This window comes from Electrophorus electricus, chromosome 7 (assembly GCF_013358815.1).
Source record: "Electrophorus electricus isolate fEleEle1 chromosome 7, fEleEle1.pri, whole genome shotgun sequence".
Classification (NCBI taxonomy): domain Eukaryota; kingdom Metazoa; phylum Chordata; class Actinopteri; order Gymnotiformes; family Gymnotidae; genus Electrophorus; species Electrophorus electricus.
In genome coordinates, this window is record NC_049541.1 from 3,572,758 (window position 1) to 3,578,850 (window position 6,093).

The 6,093-nt window shown below is 46.3% G+C and overlaps 1 protein-coding gene across 1 annotated transcript in view; it reads left to right on the forward strand.

Moving 5' to 3' along the window:
* Positions 1–955: 955 nt before the first annotated feature.
* ncana (neurocan a) overlaps positions 956–6,093 on the forward strand; it is a 52,291-nt gene continuing 47,153 nt past the window's right edge. Inside the window, exon 1 of the mRNA XM_027023797.2 lies at positions 956–1,335. The gene's annotated coding sequence lies outside the window, so the exon portion shown is untranslated. The remainder of the gene's footprint in view (positions 1,336–6,093) is intronic.

Genomic DNA, 6,093 nt, shown 5'->3' on the forward strand with positions numbered 1-6,093 from the left:
TACAGGTTACCTTGAAAGTGGGTTTCTCTTTGGCACTGATACAATCCTCCAATACACATCAAGGTCAAAATTTATTTCTAGGCAACAGAATATTATCACTGTCAAAATTCATGCATCACAAACACCACATTTAACCTAACTGTTACTTTACAGGTTTCTATTTATGCTATGCGCCTTTACAGTAAATTGAAACAGAAATACAAGAAAAGAAGACAGAGGATCAGTATAGCTCAAACTGTGCTGCAGTCCACACGGCTTCACCCCTCACAGTTCACGTGCTGTACCTGTAGTATCAAATTGCCAGCATACATGACATTCCAGCTGCTCTGAAATGTGGCAGGTGAACTTTGTGTCAGTGAATCTTTCACCTTGTGAATAACGGTTACTTATGTTTCACAGTTTAGGACGCTTAGCTGGACTTTTGTACCTAGCGATTTACACATTGAGTATATGTGTAAATACATGTGAGCAGTTAGCTGCCTTTGTCTTTTTTCAGGAGTATTTTACAGTGTTACAGTTTTGTTGAAGCAATTAAAAATATTAATAATTTATATGTCTAGAATGATTATTTTCTCCAAGAAACTTTTGAAATGCGTATAGATAATCACACAGACCGATTTTCTCAGTGTAACTGTTTTGTCTGTATTTACAAGAGAGGGTACGATTAGAGAACTTAAATAAATAACATTATATATATATATATATATATATATATATATATATATATATATATATATATATATATATATATATATATATATATTAAAAATGTTATTTATTTTTTTCATTCAAGTTCTCTAATCGTATACACACACACACACACACACACACACACACACACACACACTTTGTAATGTTTCATTTAGCGCCTGGACGCGTTTGCGGATCATGGGTACCATTCTCCCCCCTGGGGACCCTCCGGGAAGGTGGGGGGGGGCAGTCTTCGGCTTGTCGGCGCCCTTTGTTTCAGATCTGCTCAGTATCCGCGGCGCCGCTACCGGGAGAGAGCGTGCATCCGTGCTCTTCTCTTCTCTCCTCCCCTCTTGGTGGGGACGTGCCTTTTTTTTCCGCGAGACTTTACTTTGTCCTCATTGCCGCGAACGTCTGGGGTCGCACTCGGTTCAGCGGCGTCTGACGGTTTGAATTTGTGCGAGGTCCGTTATTTCGTTGCGGGGAGGCTGAGCGTCCGCTCAAGCCGAACTGTCTGTCGCGCATTCGGCGAGTCGTCGGTGCACCTGCGGTTTGGTGTGGCGGTGTCCCCCTCCCCTGCCTACGAGCGCAACATTCCGGGAGACTAAACTCGCAGTTGGAGGACCGATATCTCAGCAAACCAAGGTAACGAGAAACTTCTCCTTCAACAAATGACTTGTGTGTGTGTGTGTGTGTGTGTGTGTGTGTGTGTGTGTGTGTGTGTGTGTGTGTGTGTGTGTGTGTGTGTGTGTGTGATTTCTGAGATGGGATGATTTCGCACAGTAATTTGGGGAACGAAAATACATTAGGTTGTGGCGACTATGTCCATTCGATTCCGTATGTCGGAATCATTCTTCAGTTTTAACCTCACAGCAGACAAATCTCACCCGAATCACAAGCCTGATTCGTAGGATTTGTCTGTCGGTGCGGCCAGACCACCCCGTCGCTCGCCGTCCTAAATGAACGACTCTGGCACTATGGGCGGCCATCCATGCTCGTGACGAAACGCAAATGCTTATTGTGTCATGAGTAAATTTCAGGGGGAAAAAAACCAAAACGTGAGCTCAAAAGCGCGTGTCGACTGCGCGCCGCCGCCCGGGAGCTCGCACATGGTCGTTCCACCCCTGCAGTGATGGTCCGGTTTTTCAGTACTTCTTGCGTCCCTTCCGCTTCATGCACCTGCTTAAGTGGCTTTTCTGCTTGTTTGTGTAATGTTTATATCAACACGCATGTTTCAGAGATCAGCGAACGAGCAGCATGCGGTTAATACGGCTTGGCTGCTGCGTGGTAAACAGCAAGAAACGTCTTAAATGAAAGTGTCCCTAGCTTAAATGTCGGAAGCTGCGCTCCATGGAAACGTGGGTGTGTGGTTTAACAAACTTAACGGTTCCTCTTTTTTTTGCCGTAACCAGTTGTCTCCCGTACTTATTCATTTTAGTGGCATAACTAACATTTTCAAAGGCGCATTTGAGAGAAAGAGAAGCTTAAATGATGAGCGGTTTCCCTCTTTCATCAGTGTATTTTGTCCTCGCGCGTGTTCTGTCCTTTTCTGTTCCTTTCCTTCTTTGTGGCCTGCGAAAGGCAAAAGGGAGATCTCTGGGCTGGCGAATCTCAGTAAGTACACTCGACAGACAGATGTGGTCAGCGCCGACACCAGGCTAGGAGCTCTCTCCACCCCCCAGTGGCAGCTGCTGCGAAGCTGAGCGAGATCAAAACCTCTCCGGCAGCTGCAGCATGCATTATTCATCGCGACACATTCTCACCGGCTTGCCAAGACTGTGAAGCATCAACAGATCTACCGCTCTGGCAAAACTGGTGACCCTAACGTTTGAACATCATAACCGAGAGACAGACAGAGGAGCTGGGCGGAGTGTTACCACTGTTCTACCCTTAATTAGTAGCCACTTAACCCACTAGGCAAAGATGTATATTTGAACAAACATTTTTCAATGTAATTTGAGATAACGGCACCGAATTTTCCGTTTTCAGCATAGAATTAATCTAACGATATTGCCTGCATGCAAGATTACAACGGACAATCAATATATTGAATTTACACGCTATATCTCAGTAGTGCTACCCAGTGGGGGAGGAGTTAAGCATATAGGAGGGGAGGGGCTTATGGCGTTTAAGAGCCAGTATCCGCACTGAAAAGTGAAAGGGGGCGGGCGCTAGAGTTGGCAAGATCCCCACACTGCCGGGCACTGCCACTTTCACTAGATGTTAGCTAAATCTGTCAATGAACAGAGCATTTATCGGCTTGCACAGGGCTGGGTTGAGCGGGTCGTGCTGACAGAGAGGGGTCAGAGGTGAAGGTCAGGCGCTTGCTGTGACCACGGTGCTTGAACCCGATCGGGGGTGGGGGATCTTTTTGTTCCTGCCCCTCGACACACCCCCTTTCCACCCTGCAGCTGTCCCCGGCCTTTGTCTCTCTCTGCAGACCCAAGAGCCTACCCACAATGCATCGCCCCACCATGTCAGAACCCCCCATTCGGCAGCCAGAAGGTCCACTTAACGGCAGTCGGCCTTTCACGGGCGCGATCACAAAGCCCCCCAGAAGTGTCCAGGACGGCAGTTTGCAGGAGCGAGACCCCTCGGTGGGTGGCCCCCTTCCACACGTCCATCGCGTCGGGCTCAGCGTGGCGCTCACAATGCGTGCAGGCGGCACAATGCAGGCGAGGTGGTGTGGGGGCCCCTTTGTGCACTTCATGTCCCCACAGCACTGTGCGGAGGAGGTTGGCTGCATAAACGCACTGATGGCCAGTTGCATTTGAGCATTAGGTGTATAAGATGGCTGGACAAATGAGGTCAGACCTACTGAGCACCCTGACGCTCGGTAGGGGTGGTGGATGAGGCGTAATGGGTAGCCAGGAGTACTGGCAAGAAAGGAACAAGTTAAAGGAAAACTATCTTTGCTTAAGAGAAACACCACACACACACAGGCACACACACACACACACACACACACACACACACACACACACAGACACACAGGCACACACTGCACAAAAGCATTGTGCTTCTAAGTATAACAGACATTCACCCTCCCCTGTCCCTCGCACAGCCTTTTCAAACACACACACGCTCGCACGCACGCTCGCACGCACGCTCGCACGCACGCTCGCACGCACAACGCCGGCATAGCCAGCACAGCAGCCAGCCAGCCAGCTCAAGGTTCTTTGGTGGCACGCATGCATATTTAATTGCATATACATGTGCAGAGCTTCACCAGAGGCTCTCTGGTCCTCTACCAGGCACACGAGGGCACCGTATCAGATCAGGGACCGTCGGCCTTGCTCCCCCGACGGGCGAGTGAAGAAGAGACAGGAGAGACAGAGCGACAGAGGGAGAGGTTATCTCCAGACTGACCTTATGAGTGACATTACAGACAGAGATCCCACTAAGACACTGCAATGGAGTCTGGGATGTAGCAGAACAAAAGGCGCCTGAAGCCAAACCTTATCGCACATTTACAGCCCCCGCCAAGCACGTGCTGATTCAGTTCATTTCTGGAGTGGAGCAGCACGAATCTTGCTTTATTTAACAGTAAATATCATTAAAATGCATTTAAATGATTGCAGATTGTAGTAATTTTGCAAATATTGGATCAGTAGGAAGTAGCCACACTGTGTTCATTTAGTTCCTTGTTAACTGTACAGGAAGGACAGGTTAAGATAAGCTAAGGAACATAGGATCATGCTTTCTTAGAGTTCCTCTTTGAAGTTGGCATGTTATCTGAATTTAGACCTCGGTTCAGCATGAACTGCTCTATTATTTATGGTTACAGTAGTATAATGCAGTAATACAATATTTAAAGTTACAGTTGTAATGTAAGAAGCACTATACGCATATTCCACAGAGACATCTTTAGATAAGTTATATACAGAATGATTTGAAACCTTGAGTACGTACTTGAGTGCATACTTGTGGCCTCGTTTGTTCCATAGGCCTGATTGCCGTTTCGCTTGTCGAACCCATGTGGAGTTATTATTGGCTTTTCCCTTAAGGTATGAATGTGGTTTGATTGGTAATTGCAGCTTAATATACTGAATGGTGGTCCTTTCTCTACAAAGTCAAGATCCCTGAGCATATACAGAATTCAGATGGATGAAGTGGCTTTTGTGATGATGTGGTAAAACCTCTGTAATCTGTCTGTAATTTAATGAACATAGATTTCTTTTGGATCCTGGGCTTTAAGGAATTTGCTGTAGTGTGAGAGCAATGGGAAAACGCTATGGGGTCTGTTAGCATTCAGGGCAAATTTCACGGCTAGCTTCAAAAGTCCCAGAGTAGGTCTCTTCACTGTCCATTACTTTTCACAACATTTGTCAAATCTTTTTTAAATGGCCGAGAAAGTTAATTTGTTGTGAGTCGATGGGTATACCGCAGCTTGGCAAGGTGAGTACACCTGAGAATTGATACAGAAAGTTTTTAGATTAGACTGACTGAGGAATCATCACGCAACAGTCTGTGTGTTTGTGTGTATGTATGTTTGTGTGTGTGTGTGTGTGTGTGTGTGTGTGTGTGTGTGTGTGTGTGTGTGTGTGTGTGTGTGTGTGTGTGTGTGTGTGCGCGTGCGCACGCGCGCAGAAAGATTCAGAGCGTTGGACAGATTAGTATGGGAATAGAGACATCCCTCAGGTAGATTTTTACATTCCACAGTGCTGTTTACTTGTGCTGCTAATGCTACACTCTTTCCTGCTCCGGGAGTCACACACGATGTTGCCATGTGAATATGTAATTCATCGAAATAATAAGCTTAACCTCGTGAGACAACGCGTTCTCGAGGGCACTTTTGAATTTCGCTTCACTGTGCCCTGTCTCTCGGGGGTGCTGAGAGAGTCCTGCTGCTGTTGTGAAACAAAGGAACTTTCTTGATACATGACAATCACGTAGCCTGTGCAGTTAAAGAACAGTTAATGCTACACTAAGATTTATATATATATATATATATATATGCTAAAAAGAATTGTGTATTCCATCAGAATGCTTTAGTGATGTCCAATGTGATTTTGTGCTTTTATGAGTTCTTTGTTCTTCCTTTCAGTCAGAGTGTAAGTAGTTGAGGTCTAAAAGGCAACCAACCAGCCATCCACTCTGAATGTCATATTTCAGCACTGGACAGCTCCCACCTCTCAGGACTTCAGCACACCGTTCCCATTGTGCAGTGTCTGTTAGTAACACATGTGTATAATACTGCAGAAGTAGGTTGCTACGTTGGGGAATAAAGCCAGTATCATTTATACAGCGCCGACTGACTCAGCATCTGTGTGTGGCCGTGAATGGCTATTTATCTCTGTCCTGTCTTTTTGGCTACTGCTGAGGCAATCACGAGAGCATTATGCATGACAATGTGTGTACAAACGTGCGCAGTGCCTGGTCAGTCTTGCGGCGAATGGCGAT